We start from the raw sequence: 18,777 nt of genomic DNA on the forward strand, positions 1-18,777 counted from the left end.
TGATCTATATCCACCCATTACAAGAAATCGATCTATTGAGTTTCAGTTGGAAATTTCCTCTTTGATTACTTATTATGAAAACGTCTTGATGAATTGTTTGGTTGACTTGAAGATACTGCTTTCATTAGTTATGCTTTTCCTTGGTGAACGTAAAGTGGTTTTACAATTTGTAGATAGAGCAGTATATGGGTTTGTATTCGCAAAGAACAAGTTTGATTATTTAATAAAGTAAGAGTTTCTTGAATATTTCTTTACTTTGTGATATTACTTTACCTATTAGTTTCACTCATTGTGATTTTAAATTAAGGATTTTCTTTGTAGGCTCCCTCGTAATATAAAATGACGCTTTTTTGAGAATAATGTGTTATTTTTATAACAGCTGTGAGTTTGCAATTGTTACTCACGTCGAGTTTAACCTATCTGAAGCCAACGCTGTGTACGCTTATTTAGAAAATGGCGCAAAGCGTCAATATAGCAAAAAGCTACAATTTTGCAAAAATGAAAATTGTTTGTGGCCTAATTTTTTAATATTTAAAAACTTACTTCAATGCTGTATTACCTGGACTTATGAAATTTGCAAAAACTGAGAATGAGGCAGTGATTTTGATAATTTTCATCTAGGTGGAAAAATGTCACCAAATTGGTGATTTTTGAAAATGTTTAATAACTTTTAAAACATTTAAGCTATTTGTTCGTTTGAAGGCCCAGATAATTCTTTATGGCAAGATTATATGTTTAGTTTGAAATTATCTCATTGCTTTAAGTGTGAGGCACTTAAACTGTAACTTTTTTTATTTTCCTTGGCGACAGAGCTTTGAAAAACAGCGTTAAACGTTTAACTATCACTCAATCTTTATTGTTTTTAAATTCGAACTTTTACACTACTTTTTACTTGGTCAGTTTTATGCACTTCTGCTATTTTAACTTTTAATTTTTTTTTAATTTTAAAATTCTGATTTATTTAAATTTAATTATTTTACTCTCTCATTTTACACATTTATTTTACTCGTTGTGATCTTAACTCTAATTTTTAACTTTTACTTTAACTTTTGATGGTTTTACCTTGAGTTTTCATGCTATTTAACTTTGTCGGTCTTAGGCGCTTTTGCTATTTTATTCATTTTCATCTTTCAAAATTTGGTCTTAATACTTCTATTGACTTGACAACTCCGTTTTGTTGGTTGTCTTTTGAAACATTTTGAGATTTTCGTTTTACATCAGCTCCTCCCCGGCTCTCTGTCTGGATTGGTGGTTATTGAGTTTTAACTAATTCTTTTATAGTTACATTGCGTTTTTTTTTTCAATTAAATTATAAGGATCCTTTGAACTTTAGAGGATCACGAACGATGTAATCATACATAAATCGTAAAAATATTCTATTGTTACTTTTTTATTGGTGGTTTTTGCTGCTGCCATCGGGAGGTTTTGTAATTTATATGAGTTTTAACTGAACACTACGGAGAGGTTCGCCGGGGGCTTTGCTGGTGCGAACCCGTATCTTCTCACCTAAGGGAGATTTCGTGGTGATTTGTCTGATTTTCTTTCCCTACACCCTCGACTAGGGGAGGGAGGAGTTTCTATAACTTACCTAATAATGCGACAAAGATTGGACGAAAAAAAATGAAAACACTTCTATACTAGTTATATAGAAAAAAACTCCCTTTTTGTAGTGATTTTTTGTTAAAAATTTTACACAGCATGTTTTTTTTTTTTTTTTTTTTTTTTTTTTTTTTTTTTTTTTTTTTTTTTACTCTGAAGTTGTACTCAGCCTTATTACTCTTGTAAAATTTGATTTGGCTTAAATGTGTGAAGGAAATTAGAAGCTCATTTTCTTTGTTAATGCCACAATTACTTATTTTTATTAAAATCACAAGCTTTGCAATTATTTTTATTAAAATCTCAAGAACATTTTCAAAGTACGAAAAAAATAAATCATTAACACTACAGCCTGTTATAAGTCAAGGTGGCCATGGAAGTCATGGCTTCACAAGTTTAAACACTAACGGCGTAATAGTGGTAACGATCTGAAGCCGGATCAGTTTCATGCCACCATAGGGAGTAAAATCGTGGATTTAACTCTTCTGAATTAAATCTTTAGATAGAATTTAAATTGCAAGAAAATTAATACAGAGTTCCATTTCTATTACGACTCAGTACCTGTTTCCTCCCGACTGTTTAGATTGAAGTGATACAGAAAGTCACTTTATTGAGAAAAAAATATATATTTCTGATACTAAACTATATTCTTTTATTCATTTTGTTAAAAAAAATAGTTTGATGCTGAACCATAGTATCGCATATTTAAACAATATCATGATAATTTACTACAGCTTCTATAATCCGTTCACATTTCTGTTCAAGCTAAATCATAGCGACAAATAATCTAATTCATGAAAAATATTTTTGCAAAATAATATTAATTATCTTGATTCCATATTGAGATTTTAGTAATGTTGCATGATTTCGTAGTTTAAGAGAATCCAAAATTCTAACCAATGCAAGCAATAAAGATAAAAAATACACTGAGAAAACAACATGGCCAAAACTACGAGAATATGGCTTAAATTTTCCGTGTTTCTGGCTCCATGTAGCTCAATATTTTTTAACGAAGTGCTATAGTAATGATTTTGGTAAAATTAACGATATCATGCTATAGCATTTGATGAAATTTAGATATTTTATCATGATACTTTAGCATGAAAACCACTTATTAAGTTAAATTTACCTTTATATTTTTTTACTAAATGTTGGTAAAAGGAACAATACCTTTGAAAACCAGAATTTTTAGTAAGCGGTTACCATATGAACGAAAAAATAACCGAATGAACGAAAAAATTACCAAATGAATGGTTCAAATAACGTATATTTTGGTTTTTATTACTGGAATTATATATATTTTTTAATCAGAAATATCATTACCAATACAGCACGTTAACTTACCAGAATTTTTTCTCCGTGTATAAAACACAATATAAAAATAAGTATGAAATATATAGAAATTTTGGGGTAAAATTGGTAATTCTCATGAGTCTTGCACTTTTTTAAATAATTTAATGGGAACATAAAAATAAAAACATTACTTAAGTAATGATTATGTGTTTAAACTATTTAATTGATATAACTAAGTTAAGAAAGTTCTGAACAAGTTATTACGATAAAACTTTTATTATTGTATCGTTTGTTTCACTCAATCATTAGATTATTATTGAAAACTGCCTTTTGTTAACAATAATCGAAGAAAATGATGTCCTTGTTTCCGATAACTTCTGTCCAATTTTTTTTTGTTATCTATTTTCTTCTCGATTCGTCAAAAAGTCTAACGAATGGAAAGGAAAGAAAACAGGGAAAAAAGCATCTGCTTAAAATAAAAAACAATAAAATAATCCCCCTTTTTTTCCCCCTTTACTCAAACTGTAACTCGCTAACAAATATTTCGAAAAGTGTTTCCAATAAAATTCCCCCCTTTTATAGAGCATGTGTATTGACCGCTTTGTTAGCGTAATCGTTTGTAGTTCCTTTTGAACAAGATTTAAAGTTCTTTATATACTTTTTATTGCCTTTTTTGTCAAACAGGGTTGTTCTTTTGAGTTAATAATAGAGAAGTAAATAGAATTGTTCCAATCAAATTGTACGAAGTTACCTAGTTCATATTTGGGGGTTTAATGGTTATATTAATTTACTTCAAAGTAATTTTAATTGCTAATGATATCATTTTAGAAAAATATTCAAATAAAGAAGATATTTTAGTTCAATCAAAAGGTTTAATGAGTAAAACTTTCATTTTTTTAGTGTTTATGTAAGTAATAAACTTATTGAATTATTCCAGAATGCTTTTTCCTATTAGAAAATAATGTACAATAAGATTGAGAGAATATTCAACTTTCAAAATAAGTTTTACATTTATTCTGCTATAGATTAAATGCTACTTTTTTATTTTTAACAGTCTTAATTATCACTTGTAATTTATTATTTATTAATTCATATGCTCTTATTACTATTTTCATTAGTTTGATATTATTATCAAGATTCTCCTTAAATCATTATCTAAAAGCTTCTGACTATTCTATACTGTGAAAAAGCTGCGAATTTAATGTTGAGCAATCCAAAAAATTGCGTGAAGAAACTCTTTTTTCAAGTTAAGAAAAAATCGAGATTTCACTTACAATTTAGAAAGTGTAAATAAAACTGAAACTCTTATAATGAGAAAATTTTACACCAAGATCACGCGCTTTCACACCATACATTAAGTAATTTTGCTTCTAAAAGCACCAACATTAGTGAACTCTTCTGTAGATCATTTAAATTTGAATACAAGTTAGTGAGAATTTGTAATAGTATTCAATGCTACTAACATGTCCCGAAATGAAATTTCGCCGCACTGTAAAAAATGAATATTCACATATCACGAAACTTTCTTAGTTTTTGACAAAACTGTTTCCCGGTATATGCTATAAGCGAACATTACGTCAAAGTGACGAAATTCCTACCGTCCCTTCCTCGAGGAAACGAATTTCATCTTCAAGAAATGTATCGTCATATTATTTTTTTCCCAAAAAGAAGGAAGAAAAACTTGTAGTGCCAAATGTAGCCACCTTTTTTAATAATCACTTTATCCTGGGCACCATATAGGCGAGACAACACTACAGGAAGATAAAGTACGCCCATGTAAGAAGTGGGATTCTAACCCCAGACATTACTGGTATGAGTTCAACGCCTTAACCACCATATAAATCCTTTACCACCATGTCGGCTTGATTCGTTACTCTATTTTTGATTGTCTAGTCACTATTCTAGTTTCGTCACTCTAGTTAACGATGAGGTTTTGAGTCTGAGATTTTGTGTTTCGTTTCAAATCGTGATTTTGTGACGAAATGATACTTAGAATTAACAAAATACTGCTCAAGGATTGCAGAATTGACAAATGTGAAAGTTTTATTACTGAGAGTGCATCAATATACATATGTTTTTAATTATGTAATCAGGATATTTATATTTCAGCTTTTAAATCTCAGTAAATTGTATTAAATAATTTTATATTGCTTCCATTTGCTTCGGTTCTGTTAAGCCTAATTCGAATTCGTCTTAATATTCTCCGCGTACTACGCATATGCTGGATTTACAAGTTCATTTCATTTCACGAATTCGTAAATATGCGTCACTTAAATTAATGATTCTTACTTTACATTGTCTCTTATATGCCTCTTTGACTCTTATGTGCATCTTATTTTACTGTAATTACAAATAAATATCTGTATTACTGAATACTGAAAATGGTGGCAGCTACTTCACACACGTAGTGTAAAAAATATTCTTTGATCTTCACGTTTGGTTTTGCACCACTTTGCCGTAAATTAGTTGCCACCATTTTTGGTGTTAAAATACACTAAAATTGTTTATAATATAACTTTCTGCTGTGCAACGTAGTAAATCATGCAATTTCTTAAATGAGTTTATAATAAAATATTTTTATTGTATAATGTAGAAATAAATAAATAAAGTAAAAAACGGAGCATCTGAAACGGAATAATTTGTGATGTAATGATCGGACTTTTCACGTACGAGGTGTCCATCTAAATTGTTAATGGGGGTGACCTCAAATATGCCAATTAATTAGCCCAGACAATATTTTAAGATGCGAAATCAGCCACGTAAACATACTTTATCTGAATAAACATGCCTACTTTTCGACAGATTTGGATTTCTGACCCAAAAGGGGGGAGGGCTATCCGCAGTCTTTGAAATATAGTCCTAATAATTTGGTCAGGAGAGCAATCAATAGTTTGGATCCTTACTCATGTTACTTTGTGTGCACTTCACCATGCCTCGACAACATATTAAACAATTAGAAAAATATTTTTCTTGCAAAAATAAAATTCGCTTATCCAAAGATATTTTCATACAACAAACAATTTTTATTAATTATCTTTTATTTTTATTATATTTTTATTATATTATTTTATAATTGATGAAAAATTTTGAGCTGTAAGGTATTTAAGCTTTACACAACTGAAAGAATGTAATTTTATGTGACAACTTTTGAATTTAGAACTAACTTGGTCAAATAGCTTTTAAAGTTAAAAAAAATTTAAAAAAAGTTTAATATTTAAAACTTGATCTTCGTTCCAATAGAGTTTTTATTTGTTTTCATTTATTAATATTTTAATAAATCAATATGTTTAAAAAAGTTAATAAATGTCATATTAGTGTAGGAAAAATAACCCACTAACCTCGGCAATTATGATAAAAAAATTGTTTTAATTGAGATTAAGAAACTTTTGAGCTAAAAAAATGAAAACATTAAATGATAATACTCTATAAGTTTATATTAAATTTGTGAAATAATAAGAGTGCTTTAAAATATTATGGTCCTTCTATACAACAGTATTCTAAACGTTACCAATATTTGAAAGAAAAAGAATGAGTAATATAAGTGAATATTAACATCTATTCACTTGAAACGTATACAAAATTTGTTAAAATATTTAAATTGCCACAGAACGAAGATTGTTGTAGTTGTTGTTGTTGTAGTTCATTTACGTCGCACTAGAGCTACACTATGGGTTATTGGGAATGTCTGGGTAACATCCCTGAGGATGATCCGAAGACATGCCATCACAATTTTGATCCTCTGCAGAGGGGATGGCAACCCCGCCTCGGTAACCCGACTACCTGCATGCGAAGTCGAGCACTTTACGGTAGAGCAGTTTAACGAGAACCAAAACCACACACCCTCGGTCCTTACGCAGACTAATCCAAGTGGTCACCCACCTGTACACTGACCGCAGCCAGTGATGCTTGACTTCAGTGATCTGCTAGAAACCGTGTCTTAACGATCAGTCCACTGCGGGACTAGCGAAGATTGAATCAAACGTGCAGGATATAATCGTGGAAAATGCACAAATATTTTTAATCGCACGTTTTCTAATTGAGTACTTGCAACTCGAGAAGAACTAGAGTTTTTATGCTTTTGGGATTAAATGCCATGGGACTGAAATCAGAGTAAATTGGTTGCCTGTAAGCGACGTCACGTGAGTGCGTTGAACCTGATTGGTCTATGTATCGACACATGCTATGATCTACATACGAGACTTATAGGTAATCAATTGTTGTTACACTTTTAAAACGTTCAGACAACATCAGCAATACATTTCCCAACAATGGCAAGCACCTAGCACTGTTTTCATAGGCCCTTTCTTTTTATGGAATGCCACGTAATTTTTATATCAATCAAACGACGTGAACGCGCACCAATCTGCTTATGCGCACCGTTGTATTTGCTGCTTTTCCAATGTGTCTCCACAAATAGCATTTAAATCTTACCTTACATTAATTTAAAAATTGTAAATTAAGTTATGCAGTATTTTTAGTGAGAAGTTTCAGTAAAATTCTTATATTTCTTAATTAGTTAATTTTGTTCAAAAAAACATATAATAGTAAAAATTTAGCTCATGCAATGGCTATTCTTAAATGACGACGATGTCACAAATAAACAATAATACCCTACTTCGCTTAAACAAAGTAAAGAGAAAGCTAACGTCAACAGTGAGTTTTTCATGGATGGCAAAGTTGTCCTTTAAAGATGCCTATATCAAGATGAGTTTTTGTTAAACCCGGCTTTTAGTATCCTTTGATGCATGCTTATAATCTCCATCCTTTCTTTCACGCTATACTCTATGTAGACAGAAAAACCCATAAAAATATATTTCTCGTTCTCAATATAGAGGTTTAAGCCGTTCCTGATAATAATCCCTTGTCATCACTGTCTTTAGTTGACTAAAGAAAGGAGGGTAAAAAGTTCGCCAAGAGGCTTTGCTTGACAAAGTTTGTCCATTTCCAACGTCGGTTAAAGCGCCATCTCGCTGATTACGCTGAAAACGCGATGCTCTCAGGGAAAAAAAATGTCTTTATCCGAAATAAAGTGAAGTAATTTGAGTGTCAAGTTGGTTAATCCCAAGCTATTCTTCTTTTCGCCGCTCTCATAAAGTTTTTTCACTTTTAAAAATGTCCACTTTCGGTAAAATACTTTTTTTCCCTATTTCAAGCAAGGATTAATTAATTCAGGAAAAGTGTATTTGATCTCAAAGCTTTTATTTTTATTTGGGTGTCTTCTTGAAAAAAAAATAGAGTTCTTTGAAAAGGTTGTGAAGATAGTCATTTAGTCTTATAGAGCTGCATGCTGAAAAATGAAATGTTTAAGTACTTTCAACAAAATCTATTTTATTTCAAATTTATTCAGAAGAAAAAATACGTTATCAGTGCTAATTTTCTTTTTGAAAAAGAATAGAAAAACTGACGAAAGAATGTGGAATAAGGAAGTTTTTATCTAGGGCATAAAATTTATAAATTTGATTTAAAAAAAAATAACATTAAAATTAAATTATAAAGCAAAAACTTGAATTGATTTTTGCAATTTCAATCGCCAAGAAAGTGACTTCGGCAATGGAAAAAGTCAATAAGTCGCCCGGAAAAAGGGGTAAATTATGCTTTCTTATACTGGATTTCAGTGTTATTTTTTTTAAATTAAAAAATCACTACTAAAATTATCACTTCAAAAAAACCAAAAAGAAATACTGAGGAGCCCACAAAACAAAGTTTCATAAATACGATTCAGTAGTGTCATCAAATTTAAAAAGACGCACAATTTAAAAATTAAATAGCTTGGTATCTTCAAGATCGATTTTGTCAATTTTTTTTACTTAGCACTAAAATATAAATTATTACAAATTAAAAATGATGTTAAAACTTCTGAACTTTATACAGGGTGTCCCAGAACGACCGCATAAACTCTGCACAGCTAGATTCCTCGTTGGGAGTACATAAAACTTGCCCAAAGAAGCGTTCCTGTATGATCTATAGTTTACGAGAAAAATACGAAAATCAAAGTATGACGTCACTCCCGGTGCAAGAGAAAACACTTTATTGAACATATCAACAGCAGTATACTATGCACAATTTATAGCAGAATATGNTGTATGATCTATAGTTTACGAGAAAAATACGAAAATCAAAGTATGACGTCACTCCCGGTGCAAGAGAAAACACTTTATTGAACATATCAACAGCAGTATACTATGCACAATTTAAAGCGGAATATGCGTGGCGAACGTTTTAAACATTATCGTCTAGAGAGATATGCAAATACTGCAATTGATATGTCCAATAAAGTGTTTTTTTTTTCTTGCACAGGCAGTGAAGTCATACATTTTTTTTCGTATTTCTCTCGTAAAGTATGTATCGTACAGGAACGCTTCCTTGGGCAGTTTTTATGTATTCCCAACGAGGAATCTAGCTGTGCAGAGTTTATGCGGTCGTTTTGGGACACCCTGTATTTTAAATTTTTCGACTGCATTTAAATCACTTTTCAGCCGAAGCTATTAGGGTAATATTTTCGAGATTGCAAACATCCCCCATATTTAGAGGGTTATAATTCCGAACATGTCATAAAAAATATATGTTTACTCAGAAAGTATGTGCGTATGCCTAATTCTGAAACTTATGAAAAAATTAATTAATAGTTCGATGGCCTAATTTTAAATCTGTAAAAATTTATTCCAAACCATTAAGGTTAAGATTGAAACATATTGCTAAATATTTCGACATAAATTTATCAATTTGGTCGTATGAAATAAAAAAAGAACATCCGTGTTGCTTTCATATACTAATACTAATAAAATGTATCTTTCACTATTTTTCAGCAAAGGATCTGACAACAAAAACAAAACAGTCAGAATTCAAGACAATTCTGTAACCTTTTCCGCTCAATATTTTAATCTTAAATTCCTTAATTTTGCCTCATGAATAAAAAGATTCGTTAATAGTGCTTTTGCACTAAAGACTAATTGCAAAATAAAAAAACTCCATCTGTCTTGCACATTGGATACAACATTCGAAGATATAATACTCTATATTCTAGAAAATTATGGAATTTTTTCCACTCAATATTGATCGAATCCATTAATGGGGTAATATGAAATATAAAAGTGTTGTGTTGTATATATAGTGCTTTTTTCATATTATATATTTAATAAAATATGTATTTTTATTATCTTTTAAAAATAGATATATCTGCGAAGACATGATAATCTCAAATAAAACACAATTATACAAAAAACAATTATACAAAAAAATATCTACCTCCTTAATATTTCAACATAAGTTTTATTAATTTTGTTGTATGAAATAAGAAAATAACGTTATTAAATTAAAAACTAAATAATAAAAGACAGAAACCTTCTTCAATCTTGCGCAGCATTGAATAAGCCATTGAAAATAAAACAGCCTAAATTCAAAAAATTATGAAACATTTTCTGCTCAATATTTTAACTTGAATTCCTTAATCTATTTTTATGAAAAGACAAGCGCTTGTAGAGTTTTCGTTTTGAAAACTAAATACAAAATACAAAACTTGCAGCATTGGATATAACCTTCGTATATAAAATTGTCTGAATTCAAGAAAATTATGCAATCCATTAATTCGGTAATATGAAATACAAAATAAAACTGATGTTGTTTACATATTAAAAAAAAAACTAATTAAAAAAAATTATTTTTAATAGAAGATAGATTGTTCTTAAAAGTAGTTATACCTTCAAAGGCATAATAGTCTGAATTCAAGAAAATTACAGAAAAAAACTTTTTGCTTTCTAGCTTAATATAAGTTGTAATAGGAATGTTAATAATCTTGTAATATGAAATACAAAAATAACGTTATTAGTGATATCAAATTAAAAACTAAATAATACAAAAAAAAAATTCTCTATCATATACAGAATTGGATATACCTTTAAAAACAAAGCAGTCCGATTTTTTTTAAATAAAAGAAAGAAAGAAATATGAACTTTTTTTCTCAATATTTTAACCTTAATTCACTAATTTTGTTTATGAAACAAGAAAATAACGCTAATGCTGCTTTCATATTAAAAACTAAAACTGGCAAAACTGAAACCGTCTCTTTTTTTTCATCCATGAAGATCCCCTCTAAGACAAAATGAATTCCTCGCACTCTACCCATGTACATGGTTGTCCATACAAGGAACCATCTGTTTCGTCTGTTCAGCGCCTCTATGGATCCCACCCCTACATATGAGAATGTGCAAAAATGAAAAAAAAAGTAAAACAAATCTCTGAAGGTAAAGAACAAGTTCGAACAGATGCTGCGGACGTTCAAGGAAGGACACGTTGTTTTGTTTCTTTATCTAGGACGCAAGCTTTCATTTTTGCATAGCTTTTGCATAGGAATAAGAAAGCTGGTGACAAAACAGTTTGTTCATTTCTTCATCTTTATCATATTGTTCTGCTGCAAACAGATATTACCTAAACCAAAGTTTTCTAGTTCTTGGATAGCCAAATTTTTTTTAAACATATAATATTAGATTTGGGTGTTGGTTTGAAGAAACTGGAAACTTTTTTCTTTCTTATATTTTCTTTAAGACGCAACGACTAACTGCACAAGCAAGATTAAAATTACGTTACCGTCTTATCATGTGAGTGCAAACTGTTCATAAAAAGTTTTGTGATTACTATTCTTCTTCGGAGAACAAAGTTATTGAGGTAAATAAGATGTTATGCATAAGATGTCTCAGTATTTTACTAAGTAGTAAAAATTTTCTTTATAATCAAAGTTACACAAATTTATTAATACTTTTTGCAAATAGTTATTACATTTTTTCAGTTTCTAACGCACATTATCTTAACTACTCATGACAAAATCAGGAATGAGGAAAAATATGAAGATTCTGTGATTTTGCCTCCAATTTGAATATTTGCAGTTAACGTCTTCTCTCAAAAAGAGCTTCTGTCTCTATCTAGAATAAACTGGGACAGATGCTTGTTGCTATCTAGGCAAGTTAATGTTTCAGATGTAATTTTCTACTCTGAATATATATATATATATATATAACTTTCGTTACCGTCAATGACTGAAATGCCGGTATTCCATAGAATGCTTAGTCAGTGCATGGAATGTTTAAGCATTCTAAGAGATGATAAATCCTNACTTTATCATATATATATATATATGAAAAAGCTTGTTCAAACTTAAAATAGAGGGATTTTGAGAGACAACTGGCTGCAAAATTTCTATTTACGTAACTGAACTTAATTTATTCAAAATATGACCGACCCCATATTGACTCCAGGGAACTTTTGGAATTTTCTTCAGGATTATTTACTTCCAAGAATGATTGCACATTAACTCCGAAAATAATTTTTTAATTGAAAAATTGAATATTTATGGCTCAGTGTGAGAGAACAACTTTCGATGTTTCAAGACTATTAAGAAATGCTTATTTTAAGCTATGATTTAGTATGAAGTGACTCGCATGGGGGATTTTGAACACAGGAAGTACTATTTCAAAGATGTTGCCTTTGTTTTTAATGAAAAAAAGCAAATTGCGCATTGTAAGCAAAAAATCCAGCTTCGTTTTTTTAATGAAAAATTCTATTCTTATTTTGAAACATTCTTAATTTTAGATCATTGTTTTAAAATTAATTTTCGTTGTAAGTTGTAATAAAACTTAATATGCGTTGTCCTAGGGAACATATACCCTCACAATTTTGATTCTCTACAGAGGAGATAGCTCCCTCGATTTGGTAGCCCGATGACCTTTGAGCGAAGTGAAGAACTTCATGGTAAAGCAGTTTAACGAAGACCTATGCCACGTATCCTCGGTTCCTTCGCAGGCTAATCAAAGCGACCACCCTCTCTCTCTCTCCGATAGAGCTTGACTCCGATGATCTACTGAAAACCGTGCCTTACCAGAGATTAATTATTTGTAGAGTTCATTTTAAGTAACTGATTCATTTTTATTTTAACTTTATAAATGATTTGTATCATCTCTACTTAAGGTATTTTGTGCAATGAAAATGTTTGTTGTTTAAGGTTGTTGCCGCAAATCATTCTTGTGTTCAAATTTTCAATGAACATTAACTGAAACTAATTTAAATTTAACTACAAACTTAATATTAAATTTAACTGAAACGGCATGCCATTTCATTCTTCAAGGATTTTGAGCTCAGGGACTTTTTGAAATAAATTTAAACCACAGAAAAAAAATCCAGCAGTATTAAATTGCAGGATCTAGATCCTTAAGTCTGATCCCTTAAACTGTAATTTATACAAAAGGGAAATGATACAATACTCAAAATATTATTATAAAGTGAAAACACGTTATTCCTTCATGTGGTGTTAAATTTTTATGGCTTTATTTCTTCCATATCCTGTAACTCTAATTTTTTTCTTGTTAGCAACATTTTACAGCAAAAATGGCGGAAAATTTAATTTTTTTGGAAGTTTTGAGATATTTTATTTAATTCCAGAAGACGCTACTGAAACAGTTTTAATAATTACAACGCATTCTTTTTAGCGACCACAAATTGTATAAAATAGCATCATCTAATTGAAAATGTATCAGCAAGTAAATATATTTATTCATCATCATGCAACTTTTGTTAACATTTCTTCCATCATTCTTGCGATTCACAAAAATGTTAAAGAAATAAAACACAACTCAAACTCAATCACTGCAACAGAAGAAAGAAACCAACTCACACGCACCAATAATAGCGTTGATTATTAATTCAAGAATACCGAACATCGAGAAATATGATTTCTTTAACATGAAAACGAAAAAAGAACTTTAAAAAAAAATGATTTAGAGTAGCAAAAGGCATGGCGAAAATTCTTTCAATTTTCCAGGAAACGTCCGAAGTTTGAAATAAATAGAAAGGAACGAATACATAAGAAAAAAAATTTAAAAATTCTCTACATCTTATTTTGTTGTTCTTAGAATCCAGTGATGCGATGAATTCTGTTCGATTTTCCCCTAGGTTCCAACCCTAGCTCATTTAAATATTGTCCCGGTACAAGTAAAATCTAATTTCAGAAGTCGTTTTCTTTCATTTTAACGCTAGCTTTATAGTGACACGTGAAGAAATGTTGCCGACCGAAGCCTTTTTGTGTTGAAAAATGGTGTGTATATGCAAAGAAGTGGAAAAGGATAATATTTATTCCCAAGACAAAATATATAGACTTTTGTTACGTTTTAACCTTCATTACTACTTTGATTGTAAAGTTCTTTTTATTCAAATTTTCTTGCGGTGGAAAATGGAAATTATTCTAACATTAGGATTCTTCTTTTTTATTCATTTAGAAAAGTTAGTAAGGGCTTATGAAATTACCTATATGACTTTTCCTTCAACCAATAAGATTGCGTGTTATAGTGCATTAAAGAAATCCCTTGAAACCAAAATACGTTTTATTCGAAATTTTTAAAAATGACGTTTCTAAATTTCGATTTTTTTTTAAAGATGCAGAGAATGAAATGAATGTATCTAAGTAATTCAAATTTATTCTATCAGAGATTTATTTTTTGGGGAGCTTAAATTTGCATTCTAGGATTATTTTCAGGTACTTTGAACCCATGTGCTGTTTTTCCTATTTTTATTTTAAGCTTTTATTACTTAAATTACATCTAAGAAACATTCTAAAATATTTTCCTCGTTGTTAAATAAGTATGATATTCGTAAATTTCATTACTTCTAAAAATTCAAAGTCAAGTCCCGATAAGCATGTTCGTATTAAACTAAAAAGTAGAATAAGTTTTATAAAATAATTTGTTTTTCTAAGTTATTCTTTTAAAAAAATTATATTAAGACAACTATAACGTTAACATAATTGTTTGAAAATTTTATTTCAAAAAAGCAAATTTTAATAATAATTTATAATTGTATTTGATGGCAAATAGAATTAAATTAAAATTTTCAAGTAATATTTTCCTTCATGATATATTTTGTAATTATTAAAAATAATATCTTTACAAAACATTTTTGAAAGCTTTGGAAATAGAAAGGAGTTAATATTTTATTTAAACTCAAATTAAAAACAAATGAAATCTATTATACATAAGTAGGAAGATGTATCATTTCATTTACGTAAAGATAAAAATGAAACAGTTTTCTATCCAGACAAGTGCAATTTAAATACAAATTAAATCGTAAAACATGGAATTAATCTAAACAGATACCTTAATTTAATTTTTTTTTAACAAATATAGTTACAATTTCTTACCATGCTGGGGCACCTTCATTCACAGCTAATTAAATCCAATAGGTTTTGCAGAAAAAATTCTTAGAACAAGAAACTGTTAATTTCATATGAAATAGTTTCAGACAGTAATTTATATTATTTATAAATTGAATTATGTGGACGAAATTTTTTTTAATGTATTAGGATATTTAAATTTATTTCATTTCATGCAGAATTAACAAAATAGTAATAGTTTAAAAATATATGCATGTTTTATTTTAAAAATAATTACTTCCTACACAGTAAAAATTTACGGTAAAAAACACCGATACTCACAATGTCAGTACTTTCACCATAAAATAAATTTTTTTCCGTGAAATTTTTAAGAAAATAAGTCTGATTTATCGTCATTTTTACAATAATATTTGTTGTAAAATCATCGAAATCTTCGAATTAAATAAATATTACAGTAAAAATTACGGTAATCAATTTTATGATAAAAATGAATTATACGGTAAAATGGAAGCAGCCATTAGGGGACCATTACTTTTTGCCGTTATTTGATTCGAAAATTTCACCGCTTCAATTAAAAACTTTTGTTTTCCGTTGATGGACCAACATAATTTTGATGGTAACCATCAATAATTCGAACATGAACTATTATATTTTTTGATGGTAACCAATATAGGTAACCAGCACCCCAATATAGGACAGATTTATGACGGTCCAACGCAACTTGTTTTGATGGTTTGCTCATGTTGAACCATCGGAAATTTTAATCATAGTTTCTTAAAAAAGAAATGTTGGAACTATCGTGAACGTCCATCACTTCAATGTAGGAATTTGGACTAATTTATGATCGCCCAACATAAAAAACCAAGTTGTTTTGATGGTGCATTCCTGAGAACCAACCAGAATTCCCGTTTAAAAAGTGAGCTTAGTGGAGGAACCGGCTGACTGACATTTTAGTTAATTTGAGTAAATGAGCGTTAAAGTTTATACTTTCCTCCTTTTTGTTTTCTCCCTCAATCTTTTTGTTTCTGGTATGTTTGTGAAAACATAACTTAGAAAATTTTGAAGTTCTATTCATTTGATTTTAACTCGTTTATAAAGGAAGATTTTAATGAATTTTTGTGCGTAATATTTGCTTTTTTTCACGGACGATTTTTAATATTTTTCAGGAAATCTAATTTTGTTTACATTGATAAAATAAATATACATAAATTTAGGCTTTTGTTCATACTATCAAAATTTAGCAGCCTCTAATTGGAGCAAACTGGCAACAAATTTTATCTAACCTTGTTAGTCCGAAAACCAATCAAAAATGATTCAGAGGCAGCGTGAGTTCAACTTTCGTGGAGTAGATATTTTACCAGTATGTATCTCTTTAACTGATGAGAATTCGGTAATTTTTGATTTTAAGTAAGTATTATTTTAAATAACGTTGATGACGTTAAAATGTTATGTCATGTCGTTTCATATAAAGGTACTTCTGAAATGAAACAAAAGTATTTTATTAGTTTTAATACGAAAAATATCTACGTATGGTTGTTAAAATATTTTAAATTTTTCATTGAAAATTTGCAGTTTTATGCAAAAATGTTTGTATTTATAAAAATGTTTGTAAAACAGTTCAGGGTTTTTTTTTCTATCGTGATAAACTACACGCTCATGATTAATTACGCAATTCTCATTTGTCATTACTTAGGCTACCACTTCACAAATTTCCGTTGTTGAACATCATTCCAATCAGTGAATATGCAGCTTTTATTTTTTATTTTCAACTTTTTAGCTTTCAATCTAGAAGAAAAGAGAAAATCTGTTGAAAGAAGAAGGTCACATTCACATTCAAGAAGAATTCTTTTAAGGGACACTAATCAGCATTTGCTCAAAATGCACAAACAACAAAAATATCTCGTGATTAGCCCGCCAGCAATGGAGTTCTGATATGTTTCTACCAAATTATAATTTGCATCAGCACGGCAATCCCTGCAGACAGGGAGCAAAACAAAAAAGTTTAACAATCTATCTCTGTGATTTGTTCATATGTTGACTTAATCTGTCTCCGCTCAGCCATACCGATTTTTTTTAAAAAAGTTTCAATTAGTTTTGTCAAACATATAAGTATGCTTATCATTTCGAATTTGACACTTAATATTTTAAGCGTGAGCACACATCAATAATCTTGATGAGCCCCTACTTATTTACAATTTTAAAATAATAATAAGAATAATAGAAAAAAAAATTGAAACACGAAGGAAACAGAAAGAACGTAGGGGTGGAGTTATCGACAATGTCAACCTTCATCTATGAAAAGGTACCCCACCATTGAATCGAGTTAACATGTCTTATATACTAGTGAATTGGAATTATATGTTTGTAGTGGTAGATACACTACACCAGAAATAAAAAAATAATAATAATACAATAAAGCTGCTTAAGGGCCATTTTCTCTTTTGTTTTTTAGTTCCTGATTCATAAAAATATATAAATTCCCCCTCATTGTATGGAGGCTGCTGTTTCAAGTTTTCCATTTGGTTCAAACTTTTTCTCACCGCGACTTAGCATTCAATGCCAAGCAAGAGATTTTCTAGGGTTATTTATTATCTATTTATTGCCAAACCACTTAGGCGGTACTTCCATGCAAAGAATTCTCAAATCATGTCACTTAGCCGATTTTTTAACTGAGTATCTTTGAAATGAATAGATTTAGCGATATAAATGAATAGATTTAGCAATATAATACAAAAAACTTTTGAATTATCTTTGCGATAATTCAAAAGTTTTCCCCACGCTGGCAATTAAAACTACTGATTAACAACTAGCTATAGATCGCGTGTCTCTCACAAATACCACCATCTTAATTCTGTGTCGTGAATGGACAGAAAATTAACTAATAGTACTTTTAAAATAAGCAACTGTGAGTAAAATAACCATAAATTTTAATAAATTGTTTAAAATAAATACTTACTTGGGGTAGAGCACTTAAGCCACTCCTAGAGTGAAAGAAAAAATCAAGAACAGGTAAAAAAACAAGTGTACCACTGAAATAAAGCCCATTAAGTTAGTAACCAATATATAATGAGCCGTGATGGCTCAGGGGATAACGCCTTCGCCTTCCAATGAGGTAAACCGGGTTCAAATCCCAGGAATCGCTGGTCGAAACGAATTCCGCACCCGGCTTGCAACGACCACAGTGCTGAAGTCAAATACCCGCCGTGAGAGGTTTTCGTGGCTTTCCTTCCCACGTAATGCAAATGCTGGTTAGTTCAATCTTAAGTCCTCCACGAAGGCAAATTTCTCCCACTACTTGATCCAGGAGTTCCCTTGTCTCCTGGATTGGGTTCAAAATTACATCGCTACGGAGTTGAACATTAGTAGTCATTAACCCAAAAATTGGGCCGGCTTTAAGCGACGGTTATGATATAAAATGAAATAACCAATATATCTACCATATTTAGATGTGACTTGAAATATACGATGTTGTATACCATTCTCGGAGGACAGTAGTAGTAATAGTTGTTGACATCTTTAAATTCTACAAACTGTAACTGTCTGTTTTCGGCATATACAATCCTACTGTTTATAACTCATTAACGTTTTCTTGGGAATTGAGATCGGGAAATAGAGCAGGCCATTCCATGACGTGCAACTAACTGTCCTAAAACCATACCAGTGAAACTTTTTCAACTTGAATGAAGACATTGTTCCGCTACCAATTACAACTTGGGTCATCAGTTACCGATGAAAAT

The sequence above is a fragment of the Parasteatoda tepidariorum genome, chromosome 4 (assembly GCF_043381705.1).
Source record: "Parasteatoda tepidariorum isolate YZ-2023 chromosome 4, CAS_Ptep_4.0, whole genome shotgun sequence".
Lineage (NCBI taxonomy): Eukaryota > Metazoa > Arthropoda > Arachnida > Araneae > Theridiidae > Parasteatoda > Parasteatoda tepidariorum.